General features: G+C 70.0%; 2 pseudogenes; both read right to left on the bottom strand.

Moving 5' to 3' along the window:
• Positions 1-823: 823 nt before the first annotated feature.
• LOC141569860 (5S ribosomal RNA) lies at positions 824-943 on the bottom strand (annotated as a pseudogene).
• An 11,710-nt stretch (positions 944-12,653) lies between these two features.
• On the bottom strand, positions 12,654-12,772 carry LOC141569864 (5S ribosomal RNA; annotated as a pseudogene).
• Positions 12,773-15,674: the final 2,902 nt, after the last annotated feature.

Here is a 15,674-nt window from a genome sequence, read left to right as displayed (position 1 = left end):
GGCAGTCACCATTGAAGCCCCCGGAGCGGGCCGCCAGGGTCTCTGGCGGTCCAGTGGGCTCTGAGCCCCGCCCAGGGACCTGCCCGCGGTAGGAGAGTGGCAGCCCCAGGCACCCTGGTTGTGAGGATTGTGTGCCTGCGTGCCTGTTTTCCCTTGTGGCGGCTCCCTGGAGTCGATGGCGCGTGGTGTGTTGGGGTGCTGCTCTGCCGCCCCTGGTTTGTCCCGGCTCTTGTGCCCTTTGTGTCGGGGACACCGTGGCCGGCGGGAAGGGAGGGCTCCTGGCTCTTGTGGGAGACGGGAGGGGAGGGGTGTGGGGAGAGGTGCCTGCCCGCGGAGACAGAAGACCTGGTGGGGCGGGTGGGCGTCCTGCTTGCCCGAGGACACGCCGATCCTGTGTCGGGGCCCAGGGGCAGGCGCAGGGATGGGCGCCCCTGCTCGGGCCGAGGTGCAAAGGACCGCACGTCCTGGGATGGAGAGAGCCTGGTGGAAGCCTGCGCCGCAGGCAGCCCTGGGCTTGGGCGGTTGCGGCAGGGTCGGGAGCGAGAGGGAGCCCTGCGATGGCGGTGGCGGCGGCGGCGGCCGAGACGCGGCTGACTGCTGCAGGCTGACGGCCTGCCTCGGCGAAGAGCACTAAGAAGAGGGAGTGGGGGGGAGCCCTGGCCGACAGGCCTGGTGTGCGGCCGGGGATGCGAGCTTGTAGTGCTGGGCGGCTGACCCTCTTCTGGCCAGGGGGACCTTCGGCTGCCTGGGCGGCTGCAGAGGGGCAAGGGGCGGCAGGGGTTCGGAGGGAGCCACGCCGGGGCAGCGGCGCCAAAGGAGAGGCGAGCAAAAGCCTACAGGTATTCCCAGGCGGTCTCCCATCCAAGTACTAACCAGCCCCCTCCCTGCTTAGCTCCCGAGATCAGAGGAGATCGGGCGCATTCATGGTGGTATGGCCGTAGACGCTGGGACCTGCCCCGCCCCAAGAGCCTGCTCCGCCTGTCTCGTGAGCGCCCGCCATGCAGATGAGCCGCCCGTGGCGAGCATCGACCTGCGGGCCGGTCTGCCAGCACCGCGTCCCCCAGTCCGCCTCCGAATGCCCCTGGCGTGGGCGGCGGGCTACCCTGGCCGACAGCGAGGCCCTTCGCGCCACCCGAGGCTCCATGGGACACTGCCACTTCCTGATGGTGCCAGAAGTCGTGGAACTCTGGCATCCTGGGACTCCACACAGAGCATACACCTACCGCCACCAGGTTTACCTCAACCGCAGCCCTGCTGGTGGAGGCCTGCACCAGCAGGCAACCCTGCCTGGGAGTTGGGAGGACCGGGCGGGCGGCGGGGCGTGGCGGGCGGCGGGAGGCAGGGGAGGGTGGCGAGGTAGGCGATGGCAACTGCGTGGATGGCGCCAGGGCGGCGATGGGGGCGACAATGGGGGCTTTGACGGTGGGCGCGGGGACACGGGGGCCGATGGCGGCGGCGGTGGCGGCGGGGGCTGGGGAGGGCGTGAGGGCGGTGCTGGCGGCGGAGGCCGGGAGAGCAGAGGCGGGAGACTGAGGGAGTATGGCGATGGTGGCTGCGGGGGTCTGGGGCTGGGGGAAGATGGCGGTGCTGGAGGCGGGGAGAGCAGAGGAGGGAATTGAGGGAGTGCGGCAATGGCGGCAGCGGGGGCGGGGGAGGGCGTGAGGGCGGTGCTGGCGGCGGAGGCCGGGAGAGCAGAGGCGGGAGACTGAGGGAGTATGGTGATGGTGGCTGCAGGGGTCTGGGCCTGGGGCGGGGAGATGGCGGTGCTGGAGGCGGGGAGAGCGGAGGAGGGAATTGTGGGAGTACGGATATGGCGGCGGCGGGGGCGGGGTGGGGGAGAGGGCAGCACTGGTGGCGGAGATGGGGAGCGCGGTGCTGGCGGGCGAGGTGGGGGGAGCACAGGAGGGAGTTTGAGGGGGGTTGGCCGTGGCGGCGGGGGGGGGGGGGACAGGGGCGGGGGCGGGGGCAGCGCTGGCCGGGGGTGGGGAGCCCGGTGGTGGCGGTGGCTTTGGCGCAGGCGGCGGTGGCGGCGACCGCGCGTCGGGCGAAGGGATCGCGATGACGGCGGGACCGAAGAGGACTGAGAGGAGGGTGTGTGGGGGGAGCCCTGGCCCACGGGCCTGGTGTGCGGCCGGGGCTGCCAGCTTGTAGTGCCGGGCGGCTGACCCTCTGCTGGTCAGGGGGACCTGCGGCTGGCTGGGAGGCTGCAGAGGGGCAAGGGGCGGCAGGGGTTCGGAGGGAGCCACGCCGGAGCGGCGATGCAAAAGGAGACGCTAGCAAAAGCCAACAGGTATTCCCAGGCGGTCTCCCATCCAAGTACTAACCAGGACAGACCCTGCTTAGCTCGAGATCAGACGAGATCTGCTGCGTTCAGGGTGGTATGGCCTTAGGCACTGGGACCCGCCTCCGCACTCCAAGAGCCTGCTCCCGACTTGCTGAGCGCACGCGCCATGCTGCTGGGCCGCTCGGGTGGCGAGCATGTCTGCCCGAGCCCGCCCGCCTCGCCCGGTCGCCGCTGGTGTGGGCGACGGGCTACCCTGGCCCGCAGCGAGGCCCTTCGCGCCCCCAGTGGCTCCACAGGCCTCTGTCACTTCCCTGACTGTGACATATGTCTGGGCGCCCTGGCATCCTGGGACCCCCCGAATGGCACACGCCTACCCCAACCCCTTCATCCCCAGCCCCACAACCGCACCCCCTCCTTGCTGCTGTGCTGTCCCCACCACTCAGGGCCACCGAGGGGTACGCAGGGACCTCTCAGTCCCCTCCACCCTAGGGACGTGCAACCCAGGCCCTGGCCCTGGCCGGCCCCACCCACTGGCCCAAAGCCAGGGAGAGCCACCATGACCAGGGGCAGCACCTCCAGACTGCCGCCACCCTTCGTCACACAGCCTTCTGTCTGGGCCTCGCCTCATCAGCGACCGCGTCCCCGCCCGATCACTGGTCACTTCACTGGCTACACATCACCTCTCCTGACCCAGGGTGTTGAGAGAGAGAGAGGATGAGCGAAGGCCAGAGACGGAGCAAGAGGTAGGCGGAGAGAGACAGACGGGGACTGTGGGGACAGACTTGCAGAGAGCACTTTCCAGGCTCTGGGCCTCGCGTGGAGGGGTGCTGCGTGGGGGCTGCACGGACATCAGCTGTTACCGCTTGGCCATCAGCTGTTGCCAGTTGGCCATTGGCCACTGGCAGAGCTGCGGTGGCCAAGCTAGGAAGCGCGGATGGTGGACTGCAAATTGCAGAGGGGCGCGGACTGCAGTGGGCCGGCTTGGTGGGTCTGTTGGTTGGCAGAGAATCGGCCGGCAGGTTGGGGATCGGGCGGCTCCGGCTTGCCGTGTCTCCAAGCCAGCTGCCCGTGAGACATGGTGCTATGAGCCCCCTATCCGTGGCTCTGTTGGTGTTCCTTCTTGGCCTCGCCAAATCCTGGGTTCTTGTGCGGGCAGAGGGACTAGAGTCCCCGCAGGACAGGGACCGACAGAACGGGGGACAGGGGGACCGGGGACGGGAGGACCGGGGACAGGGGACCGGGAGACGGGGTGGGGGGGGACAGGGAGAATGGGGACTGGACGGGACCGGGGGGGTACTGGGGACGGGGTACCAGGAGATGGGGAAGGGGGGCAGGGGGACAGGGAGACTGTTGGAACTGGGAGAACTGGGGACGGGGGTCTGGGAGACGGGGCATGGGGACGGGGAAGGGGGACCGGAGATGGGGGACGGGGACGAGAGGGGCCGGGGGACGGGGGACTGGGGATGGGGACAAGGGGACCGGGGACCGGGGGACAGGGGACTGGGTACTGGGAGACAGTGGACCAGGGGACGGGGGACCGGGAGATGGGGGACACGGTACCAGGAAAGGGAGACCGGGAATTGGGGGACAGGGAGACTGGGGACTGGGGATTGGGGAATGAGAGGACGGTGGGACTGGCGGACGGTGGGACGGAGGGACCAGGAGACCGTGGATGGGGGACAGGGGCACGAGGGTACTGGGGACGGGGGACATGGGGACGGGGGACCGGGGAACGGGGACCGGGAGACGGGGACGGGGACCGGGAGATGGGGACCTGGGGACTGGGGACGGGGGACGGGGGACGGGGACCGGGAGACAGAGGGACAGGGGACTGGGGACGGGGGACCGGGGACGGGGGACTGGGGACGGGGGACCGGGCAACGGAGACGGGGGACCGGGGACCGGGGATGGGGACCGGGGACCGGGGACCGGGGACCGGGGACTGGGGACCGGGGACCGGGGACCGGGGACTGGGGACCGGGGACTGGGGACTGGGGACCGGGGACCGGGGACCGGGGACTGGGGACCGGGGACTGGGGACTGGGGATGAGGGACCGAGACGGGGACTGGGGACGGGGACCGGGAGACGGGGACCGGGAGACGGGGACCGGGACGGGTGACCGGGAGATGGGACACCGGGAGACGGGAGACTGGGGACGGGAGGACCGGAGACGGGCGAACGGAGAACTGGGGACTGGGGACAGGGGATGGGGACTGGGGACTGGGGACTGGGGACCAGGGACCGGGGTTGGGGGTCCGGGGATGAGGGGACCGGGAGACGGGGACTGGGGACCGGGCGACCGGGAGACGGGGACCGGGAGACGGGGATGGGGGACCCGGGAGACAGAGGGACAGGGAGATGGGGACCGGGGACCGGGGAAGGGGTAACTGGACTGGGGACGGGGGACTGGGGACCGGGAGACCGGGGACCGGGAGACAGGGGACCGGGAGACTGGGGACCGGGAGACGGGCGACTGGGGACTGGGGACTGGGGACTGGGGACTGGGGACTGGGGACCGGGGACCGGGGACCGGGGACCGGGGACTGGGGACGGGGGACCAGGCGAAGGAGGGACGGGGGATGGGGACGTGGGGACTGGGGGACTGGGGACAGGTGGACTGCGAGACGGAGGACCGGGAGACGGGGAACGGGGTCGGGGGACCCGGGAGGGGGGGACCGGGAGACGAGGGAATGGGGACGGTGGACCAGGGGACTGGGGACTGGGGAGCGGGGACGGGGATGGGGCACTGGGGACGGGGGCACCGGGGACGGGTGGACTGGGAGAGGGTGGATGGGGTATGGGGAACAGGGGATCAGGGGACGGGGGAACAGGGACGGGGGACCGGAATAGGGGGATGGTGGAACGTGGGGACGGGGACCCGGGAGACGGGGACAGGAAGACGGGGAACCGGGGAACGGAGACAGGGGACGGGGACGGGGAGACGGGGACTGGGGACGGGGGGCTGCACTGACATCAGCTGTTACCGCTTGGCCTTCAGCTGTTGCCAGTTGGCCATTGGACACCGGCAGAGCTGCGGTGGCCAAGCTAGGAAGCGCGGATGGTGGACTGCAAATTGCAGAGGGGCGCGGACTGCAGTGGGCCGGCTTGGTGGGTCTGTTGGTTGGCAGAGAATCGGCCAGCAGGTGGGGGATCGGGCGGCTCCGGCTTGCCGTGTCTCCAAGCCAGCCGCCCGTGAGACATGGTGCTATGAGCCCCCTATCCGTGGCTCTGTGGGTGTTCCTTCTTGGCCTCGCCAAATCCTGCGTTCTTGTGCGGGCAGAGGGACTAGAGTCCCCGCAGGACAGGGACAGACAGACAGAACGGGAGGAGGAGTAAGAGGGAGCGAGATGGAAATATACACGTATATGTACATGTATGTGTCTAGACATACAGAGAGACATGGACAGAGACAGAGAAAGAGGGGGCTGGCACGCGGGGAGAGAGCTCCTGAGCCAGAGCCAGAACCCAACAGGCACGTCACAGAGCCAGACAGACATGGGGTGGGGGAGGGGGAGGGACGAACAGGCGGGCACACGGACTGGGACAGACGCACTGAGGCTGTGTTGAAGTGGTGGCTTCTCCACCGGAGTGTGGTCGTGCCTGGGCTGGGCTCCAAGGAGGCATTGCCCTGGCGTTGGCAGTCACCATTGAAGCCCCGGGCGGGCCGCCAGGGTCTCCGGAGGGCCAGTGGGCTCTGAGCCCTGCCCAGGGACCTGCCTGGGAGGAGAGTGGCAGCCCCAGGCACCCTGGTTGTGAGGATTGTGTGCCTGCGTGCCTGCTTTCCCTTGTGGCGGCCCCTGGAGTCGATGGCGCGTGGTGTGTTGGGGTGCTGCCCCCCGCCCCTGGTTTGTCCCGCTCTTGTGCCCTTTGTGTCGGGGACACCGTGGCCGGCGGGAAGGGAGGGCCTGGCTCTTGTGGGAGACGGGAGGGGACGCGCGGGGTGGGGAGAGGTGCCTGCCCGCGGAGACAGAAGACTGGGCGGGGCGGGTGGGCGTCCTGTTGCCCGAGGACACGCCGATCCTGTGTCTCGGGGCCCAGGGGCAGGCGCAGGGATGGGCGTCCCTGCTCGGGCCGAGGTGCAAAGGACCGGCACGTCCTGGGATGGAGAGAGCCTGGTGGAAGCCTGCGCCGCAGGCAGCCCTGGGCTTGGGCGTTGGGGGGCGGCGGCGGCAGGGTCGGGAGCGAGAGGGAGCCCTGCGATGGCGGTGGCGGCGGCGGCGACCCGACGCGGCTGACTGCTGCAGGCTGACGGCCTGCCTCGGCGAAGAGCACTAAGAAGAGGGAGGGGGGAGCCCTGGCCGACAGGCCTGGTGTGCGGCCGGGATGCGAGCTTGTAGTGCTGGGCGGCTGTCCTCCTCTGGCCAGGGGGACCTTCGCTGGCTGGGCGGCTGCAGGGTGCAGAGGGCAAGGGGCGGCAGGGATTGAGGGAGGCACGCCGGGCGGCGGCGCAAAAGGAGAGGCGAGCAAAGCCTACAGGTATTCCCAGGCGGTCTCCCATCCATACTAACCAGGCCTGCTTAGCTCCCGAGATCAGAGGAGATCGGGCGCGTTCAGGGTGGTATGGCCAGACGCTGGGACCCGCCTCGCGCCCAAGAGCCTGCTCCGCCTGCCTCGTGAGCGCCCGCCATGCAGATGAGCCGCCCGTGGCGAGCATCGACCTGCGGGGTTTCTGCCAGCACCGCGTCCCCCAGTCCGCCTCTTCCTAATGCCCCTGGCGTGGGCGGCGGCTACCCTGGCCGACAGCGAGGCCCTTCGCGCCACCCGAGGCTCCATGGGACACTGCCACTTCTGATGGTGCCAGAAGTCGTGGAACTCTGGCATCCTGGGACTCGCACCCAGACCGGCATACACCCTACCGCCACCAGGTTTACCTCAACCGCAGCCCCAAGGCTGGTGGAGGCCTGCACCAGCAGGCAACCCTGGGCCTGGGAGTTGTGGGAGGACCCCGCGGCGGCGGCGGGGGCGGAGGCAGGGGAGGGTGGCGAGGTAGGCGATGGCAACCGCGTGGATGGCGCCAGGGCGGCGATGGCGGCGGCGACAATGGGGGCTTTGACGGTGGGCGCTGGGACACGGGGGCCGATGGCGGCGGCGGTGGCGGCGGGGGCTGGGGAGGGCGTGAGGGCGGTGCTGGCGGAGGCCGGGAGAGCAGAGGCGGGAGACTGAGGGAGTATGGCATTGGTGGCGGGGCTGGGGCGGGGAAGATGGCGGTGCTGGAGGCGGGGAGAGCAGAGGAGGGAATTGAGGGAGTGCGGCAATGGCGGCAGCGGGGGCGGGGAGGGCGTGAGGGCGGTGCTGGCGGCGGAGGCCGGGAGAGCAGAGGCGGGAGACTGAGGGAGTATGGCGATGGTGGCTGCGGGGGTCTGGGGCGGGGGCGGGGGAGATGGCGGTGCTGGAGGCGGGGAGAGCGGAGGAGGGAATTGAGGGAGTACGGATATGGCGGCGGCGGGGGCGGGGGTGGGGAGAGGGCAGCACTGGTGGCGGAGATGGGGAGCGCGGTGCTGGCGGCCGAGGTGGGGAGAGCACAGGAGGGAGTTTGAGGGAGTTTGGCGTGGCGGCGGCGGGGCGGGGACAGGGGGGCGAGGGCAGCGCTGGCGGGGGGGGTGGGGAGCCCGGTGGTGGCGGTGGCTTTGGCGCAGGCGGCGGTGGCGGCGACGCGCGTCGGCGGCGATTCGCGATGACGGCCTGCGGGACCGAAGAGGACTGAGAGGAGGGTGTGGGGGAGCCCTGGCCCACGGGCCTGGTGTGCGGCCGGGCTGCCAGCTTGTAGTGCCGGGCGGCTGACCCTCTGCTGGTCAGGGGACCTGCGGCTGGCTGGGAGGCTGCAGAGGGCAAGGGGCGGCAGGGGTTCGAGGGAGCCACGCCGAGCGGCGATGCAAAAGGAGACGCTAGCAAAGCCAACAGGTATTCCCAGGCGGTCTCCCATCCAAGTACTAACCAGGACAGACCCTGCTTAGCTCGAGATCAGACGAGATCTGGCGCGCAGGGTGGTATGGCCTTAGGCACTGGGACCCGCCCGCACTCCAAGAGCCTGCTCCGACTTGCCTCCTGAGCGCACGCGCCATGCTGCTGGGCCGCTCGGGTGGCGAGCATGTCTGCCCGAGTGCCCCGCCCCCGCCTCCGGTCGCCGCTGGTGTGGGCGACGGGCTACTCCTGGCCCGCAGCGAGGCCCCTTCGCGCCCCCCAGTGGCTCCACAGGCCTCTGTCACTTCCCTGACTGTGACATATGTCTGGGCGCCCTGGCATCCTGGGGCTCCCCCCGCCCCGAATGGCTTTTACCACGCCCCCCTACCCCAACCCCTCTCATCCCCCCCCCAGCCCCACAACCGCACACCCCCCTTGCTGCTGTGCTGTCCCCACCACTCAGGGCCACCGAGGGGGTCGCAGGGTCCTCTCAGTCCCCTCCACCCTAGGGACGTGCAACCCAGGCCCTGGCCCTGGCCGGCCCCACCCACTGGCCCAAAGCCAGGGAGAGCCACCCGCGACCAGGGGGCAGCACCTCCAGACTGCCGCCACCCTTCGTCACACAGCCTTCTGTCTGGGCCCTCGCCCCTCATCAGCGACCGGCGTCCCGCCCGATCACTGGTCACTTCACTGGCTACACATCACCTCTCCTGACCCAGGGTGTTGAGAGAGAGGATGAGAGAAGGCCAGAGACGGAGCAAGAGGTAGGCGGAGAGAGACAGACGGGGACTGTGGGGACAGACTTGCAGAGAGCACTTTCCAGGCTCTGGGCCTCGCGTGGAGGGGTGCTGCGTGGGGCTGCACGGACATCAGCTGTTACCGCTGGCCATCAGCTGTTGCCAGTTGGCCATTGGCCACTGGCAGAGCTGCGGTGGCCAAGCTAGGAAGCGCGGATGGTGGACTGCAAATTGCAGAGGGCGGACTGCAGTGGGCCGGCTTGGTGGGTCTGTTGGTTGGCAGAGAATCGGCCGGCAGGTTGGGGATCGGGCGGCTGCTTGCCGTGTCCCAAGCCAGCTGCCCGTGAGACATGGTGCTATGAGCCCCTATCCGTGGCTCTGTTGGTGTTCCTCTGGCCTCGCCAAATCCTGCTTCTGTGCGGCAGAGGGACTAGAGTCCCTGCAGGACAGGGACCGACAGACAGAACGGGGGACAGGGGGGACGGGAGGACCGGGGACAGGGGACCGGGAGACGGGTGGGGGGGGACAGGGAGAATGGTGGGACTGTAGGAACTGGTACTGGGGACGGGGTACCAGGAGATGGGGAGGGGGCAGGGGGACAGGGAGACTGTTGGAACTGGGAGAACTGGGGACGGGGGTCTGGGAGACGGGGGCATGGGAGGGGGAAGGGGACCGGAAGATGGGGGACGGGAGTACGAGAGGGCCGGGGGACGGGGGACTGGGGATGGGGACAAGGGGACCGGGGACCGGGGGACAGGGGACTGGGTACTGGGAGACAGTGGACCAGGGGACGGGGGACCGGGAGATGGGGGACACGGTACCAGGGAAAGGGAGACCGGGAATTGGGGGACAGGGAGACTGGGGACTGGGGATTGGGGAATGAGAGGACGGTGGGACTGGCGGACGGGGGACGGAGGGACCAGGAGACCGTGGATGGAGGGACAGGAGCACGAGGGTACTGGGGACGAGGGACATGGGGAGGGGGGGCCCGGGAAACGGGGAACGGGGACCGTGAGACGGGGGACCGGGAGATGGGGACCTGGGGCCGGGGGACGGGCGGGGGTGGGACGGGGGACCGGGGACCGGGCGGAGGGACGGGGGACTGAGGGACGGGGGACCGGGGACGGGGGACCGGGGACGGGGGACCGGGGAGGGGACCAGGACGGAGACGGGGGACCGGGGAACGGCGGATGGGGGACCAGGGGACCGGACCGGGGACCGGAGGTTGGGGGACCGGGGATGGGGACCGACGGGGTGACCAGGGGCATGAGGACTGGGGGACGGGGGGGGGAGACGGGGACTGGGGACTGGGGGACTGGGGATGAGGGGACCGGGAGACGGGGGACCCGGCGACGGGGGACCGGGGACGGGGTGACCGGGAGATGGGACACCGGGAGACGGGAAACTGTGGGACGGGAGGACCGGAAGACGGGGCGAACGGGGAACTGGGGGATCGGTAGACGGGGGCCAGGGCGATGGGGGAACCGGGGGACTGGGGGACCGGGGGACGAGGGACCGGGGGTTGGGGGTCCAGGTGATGAGGGGACCGGGAGACGGGGACTGGGGACCGAGCCGGGAGACGGGGACCGGGAGACGGGGATGGGTGGACCGGGAGACAGAGGGACAGGGAGATGGGGGACCGGGGACCGGGGAAGGGGTAACACTGGACGGAGGACTGGGGACCGGAAGACCGGCGACCGGGAGACAGGGGACCGGGAGACTGGGGACCGGGAGACGGGCGGGGCGGGGGACTGGTAGAAGGGCGCCTGGGCGCCGGGGGAACTGGGGACTGGGGACCAGGAGACGGGGACCGGGGAACGGGAGACCGGGGTATGGGGGGACGGGGGACCAGGCGAAGGAGGGACGGGGGATGGGGAGACGTTGGGACTGGGGGACTGGGGACAGGTGGACTGCGAGACGGAGGACCGGGAGACGGGGAACGGGGTGGGGGACCCGGGGGGGGGACCGGGAGACGAGGGAATGGGGACGGTGGACCAGGGGCGGGGGGGGACGGGGAGCGGGGACGGGGATGGGGCACTGGGGGACGGGGGCACCGGGGACGGGTGGACTGGGAGAGGGTGGATGGGGTATGGGGAACAGGGGATCAGGGGACGGGGGAACAGGGACGGGGGACCGGAATAGGGGGATGGTGGAACGTGGGGACGGGGACCCGGGAGACGGGGACAGGAAGACGGGGAACCGGGGAACGGAGACAGGGGTGACGGGGAGACGGGGTACTGGGGACGGGGTACTGTGGGGCTGCACTGACATCAGCTGTTACCGCTTGGCCTTCAGCTGTTGCCAGTTGGCCATTGGACACCGGCAGAGCTGCGGTGGCCAAGCTAGGAAGCGCGGATGGTGGACTGCAAATTGCAGAGGGGCGCGGACTGCAGTGGGCCGGCTTGGTGGGTCTGTTGGTTGGCAGAGAATCGGCCAGCAGGTGGGGATCGGGCGGCCCGCTTGCCGTGTTCCAAGCCAGCCGCCCGTGAGACATGGTGCTATGAGCCCCTATCCGTGGCTCTGTGGGTGTTCCTCTCGCCAAATCCTGCGTTCTTGTGCGGGCAGAGGGACTAGAGTCCCTGCAGGACAGGGACAGACAGACAGAACGGGAGGAGGAGTAAGAGGGAGCGAGATGGAAATATACACGTATATGTACATGTATGTGTCTAGACATACAGAGAGACATGGACAGAGACAGAGAAAGAGGGGCTGGCACGGGGAGAGAGCTCCTGAGCCAGAGCCAGAACCCAACAGGCACGTCACAGAGCCAGACAGACATGGGGTGGGGAGGGTGGGAGGGACGCACATTCGGGCACACGGACTGGGACAGACGCACTGAGGCTGTGTTGAAGTGGTGGCTTCCACCGGAGTGTGGTCGTGCCCGGGCTGGGCTCCCAAGGAGGCATTGCCCTGGCGTTGGCAGTCACCATTGAAGCCCCGGGCGGGCCGCCAGGGTCTCCGGAGGGCCAGTGGGCTCTGAGCCCTGCCCAGGGACCTGCCTGGGAGGAGAGTGGCAGCCCCAGGCACCCTGGTTGTGAGGATTGTGTGCCTGCGTGCCTGCCTTGTGGCGGCCCCCTGGAGTCGATGGCGCGTGGTGTGTTGGGGTGCTGCCGCCCCTGGTTTGTCCGGCTCTTGTGCCCTTTGTGTCGGGGACACCGTGGCCGGCGGGAAGGGAGGGCTCTGGCTCTTGTGGGAGACGGGAGGGGACGCGCGGGGTGGGGAGAGGTGCCTGCCCGCGGAGACAGAAGACCTGGTGGGCGGGGCGGTGGGCGTCCTGCTTGCCCGAGGACCCTGTGTCTCGGGGCCCAGGGGCAGGCGCAGGGATGGGCGTCCCTGCTCGGGCCGAGGTGCAAAGGACCGCACGTCCTGGGATGGAGAGAGCCTGGTGGAAGCCTGCGCCGCAGGCAGCCCTGGGCTTGGGTGGGGGCGCGGCGGCAGGGTCGGGAGCGAGAGGGAGCCCTGCGATGGCGGTGGCGGCGGCGGCGACCCAGACGCGGCTGACTGCTGCAGGCTGACGGCCTGCCTCGGCGAAGAGCACTAAGAAGAGGGAGGGGGGAGCCCTGGCCGACAGGCCTGGTGTGCGGCCGGGATGCGAGCTTGTAGTGCTGGGCGGCTGTCCTCCTCTGGCCAGGGGACCTTCGCTGGCTGGGCGGCTGCAGGGTGCAGAGGGCAAGGGGCGGCAGGGATTCGGAGGGAGGCACGCCGGGGCGGCGGCGCAAAAGGAGAGGCGAGCAAAAGCCTACAGGTATTCCCAGGCGGTCTCCCATGCAAGTACTAACCAGGCCCCTCCCTGCTTAGCTCCCGAGATCAGAGGAGATCGGGCGCGTTCAGGGTGGTATGGGCGGAGACGCTGGGACCTGCCCCGCGCCCAAGAGCCTGCTCCGCCTGTTCGTGAGCGCCCGCCATGCAGATGAGCCGCCCGTGGCGAGCATCGACCTGCGGGCCGGTTCTGCCAGCACCGCGTCCCCCAGTCCGCCCCGCCTTCCAATGCCCCTGGCGTGGGCGGCGGCTACCCTGGCCGACAGCGAGGCCCTTCGCGCCACCCGAGGCTCCATGGGACACTGCCACTTCCTGATGGTGCCAGAAGTCGTGGAACTCTGGCATCCTGGGACTCGCACCCAGACCGGCATACACCGCCCCTACCGCCACCAGGTTTACCTCAACCGCAGCCCTGCTGGTGGAGGCCTGCACCAGCAGGCAACCCTGCCTGGGAGTTGGGGAGGACCCGCGGCGGCGGGGGCGGCGGGCGGCGGAGGCAGGGGAGGGTGGCGAGGTAGGCGATGGCAACTGCGTGGATGGCGCCAGGGCGGCGATGGCGGCGGCGACAATGGGGCTTTGACGGTGGGCGCTGGGACACGGGGTGGCGGCGGGGGCTGGGGAGGGCGTGAGGGCGGTGCTGGCGGCGGAGGCCGGGAGAGCAGAGGCGGGAGACTGAGGAGTATGGCATTGGTGGAGGTGGGGCTGGGGCGGGGGAAGATGGCGGTGCTGGAGGCGGGGAGAGCAGAGGAGGGAATTGAGGGAGTGGCAATGGCGGCAGCGGGGGCGGGGAGGGCGTGAGGGCGGTGCTGGCGGCGGAGGCCGGGAGAGCAGAGGCGGGAGACTGAGGGAGTATGGCGATGGTGGCTGCGGGGGCGGGGCGGGGAGATGGCGGTGCTGGAGGCGGGAGAGCGGAGGAGGGAATTGAGGGAGTACGGATATGGCGGCGGCGGGGCGGGGTGGGGAGAGGGCAGCACTGGTGGCGGAGATGGGGAGCGCGGTGCTGGCGGGGGAGAGCACAGGAGGGAGTTTGAGGGAGTTTGGCGTGGCGGCGGCGGGGGACAGGGCGGGGCGAGGGCAGCGCTGGCGGGGGTGGGGAGCCCGGTGGTGGCGGTGGCTTTGGCGCAGGCGGCGGTGGCGGCGCGCGTCGGCGAAGGATTCGCGATGACGGCCTGCGGGACCGAAGAGGACTGAGAGGAGGGTGTGGGGGAGCCCTGGCCCACGGGCCTGGTGTGCGGCGGGGACTGCCAGCTTGTAGTGCCGGGCGGCTGACCCTCTGCTGGTCAGGGGGACCTGCGGCTGGCTGGGAGGCTGCAGAGGGGCAAGGGGCGGCAGGGGTTCGGAGGGAGCCACGCCGGAGCGGCGATGCAAAAGGAGACGCTAGCAAAGCCAACAGGTATTCCCAGGCGGTCTCCCATCCAAGTACTAACCAGGACAGACCCTGCTTAGCTTCCGAGATCAGACGAGATCTGCTGCGTCAGGGTGTGGCCTTAGGCACTGGGACCCGGCTCCGCACTCCAAGAGCCTGCTCCGACCTTTCCTGAGCGCACGCGCCATGCTGCTGGGCCGCCGGGTGGCGAGCATGTCTGCCCGCCGCCCCCGCCTCCTCCGGTCGCCGCTGGTGTGGGCGACGGGCTACCCTGGCCCGCAGCGAGGCCCTTCGCGCCCCCAGTGGCTCCACAGGCCTCTGTCACTTCCCTGACTGTGACATATGTCTGGGCGCCCTGGCATCCTGGGACCCCACGCCCGAATGGACCACGCCCCCCTACCCCAACCCCTCTCATCCCCCCCCCAGCCCCACAAAAGCACACCCCCCTTGCTGCTGTGCTGTCCCCACCACTCAGGGCCACCGAGGGGGTCGCAGGGTCCTCTCAGTCCCCTCCACCCTAGGGACGTGCAACCCAGGCCCTGGCCCTGGCCGGCCCCACCCACTGGCCCAAAGCCAGGGAGAGCCACCCGCGACCAGGGGGCAGCACCTCCAGACTGCCGCCACCCTTCGTCACACAGCCTTCTGTCTGGGCCCTCGCCCCTCATCAGCGACCGGCGTCCCGCCCGATCACTGGTCACTTCACTGGCTACACATCACCTCTCCTGACCCAGGGTGTTGAGAGAGAGGATGAGAGAAGGCCAGAGACGGAGCAAGAGGTAGGCGGAGAGAGACAGACGGGGACTGTGGGGACAGACTTGCAGAGAGCACTTTCCAGGCTCTGGGCCTCGCGTGGAGGGGTGCTGCGTGGGGGCTGCACGGACATCAGCTGTTACCGCTTGGCCATCAGCTGTTGCCAGTTGGCCATTGGCCACTGGCAGAGCTGCGGTGGCCAAGCTAGGAAGCGCGGATGGTGGACTGCAAATTGCAGAGGGGCGCGGACTGCAGTGGGCCGGCTTGGTGGGTCTGTTGGTTGGCAGAGAATCGGCCGGCAGGTTGGGGATCGGGCGGCCGCTTGCCGTTCTCAAGCCAGCTGCCCGTGAGACATGGTGCTATGAGCCCCTATCCGTGGCTCTGTTGGTGTTCCTTCTGGCCTCGCCAAATCCTGCTGTGCGGCAGAGGGACTAGAGTCCCTGCAGGACAGGGACCACAGACAGAACGGGGGACAGGGGGACCGGGGACGGGAGGACCGGGGACAGGGGACCGGGAGACGGGTGTAGGGGGGGACAGGGAGAATGGTGGGACTGTAGGAACGGGGGTACTGGGGACGGGGTACCAGGAGATGGGGAAGGGGGCAGGGGACAGGGAGACTGTTGGAACTGGGAGAACTGGGGACGGGGGTCTGGGAGACGGGGCATGGGGAGGGGAAGGGGTGACCGGAAGATGGGGGACGGGAGCGAGAGGCCGGGGGACGGGGGACTGGGGGATGGGGGGACAAGGGGACCGGGGGACCGGGGGGACAGGGGGAGTGGGTACTGGGAGACAGTGGAACCAGGGGACGGGGGGACCGGGAGACGGGGGGACACGGTACCATGGGAAAGGGAGACCGGGAATTGGGGGACAGGGAGA

The sequence above is a fragment of the Rhinolophus sinicus genome, unplaced genomic scaffold (assembly GCF_036562045.2).
Source record: "Rhinolophus sinicus isolate RSC01 unplaced genomic scaffold, ASM3656204v1 Contig26, whole genome shotgun sequence".
In the NCBI taxonomy this organism is placed as follows: Eukaryota; Metazoa; Chordata; class Mammalia; order Chiroptera; family Rhinolophidae; genus Rhinolophus; species Rhinolophus sinicus.
The sequence above is the reverse complement of the archived record's forward strand: the minus strand, read 5'-3'. Positions and strand labels throughout refer to the sequence as shown.